Below are 479 nucleotides of genomic sequence, written 5' to 3' on the forward strand. Positions count from 1 at the left end.
GTGTAGTTCCACTGGATGGTGACAGCAGATTCGCAGGCCATCGCCTCCCTCCCTGCCGACAGGAGGGATGGAGCTGGCCTGCCAGAGCGAGTACAGCCCGTGCCCTCAGCTGAACGTGTCCAAAGCTGTCAGAAACCACCACAGAATGTCCTGCCTCCAGTCTGATTAGCAGTGCCTTTAGTGCGGAGCAGGAGCTCCAGCTGGAACTGCCTCGCTCCTCTCTGAATGTCTGAGGATGCAGCAGCAAACCCAGCTCCAGCTTCGCACAAGGCCCTGCCCTGTAGGAACCTCTTCCAACCAGGGCCTTTTCCTGCAAGAATTAACAGCAGGTTCTCGTGTAGGTCTCGGTGATTCATGTTTGTCTGGAAGATGTAGTTTATTTTTAATACTGTCACTAAAATCACCTCCAAGGGTCAGAAATTGTTTTGACTGACAGCTGTCCCTCAGCTGTGTAAGGCAGGAGAACGAGGGAAGCGCTG

The sequence above is a fragment of the Buceros rhinoceros genome, unplaced genomic scaffold, assembly GCF_000710305.1.
Source record: "Buceros rhinoceros silvestris isolate BGI_N320 unplaced genomic scaffold, ASM71030v1 scaffold26071, whole genome shotgun sequence".
In the NCBI taxonomy this organism is placed as follows: Eukaryota; Metazoa; Chordata; class Aves; order Bucerotiformes; family Bucerotidae; genus Buceros; species Buceros rhinoceros.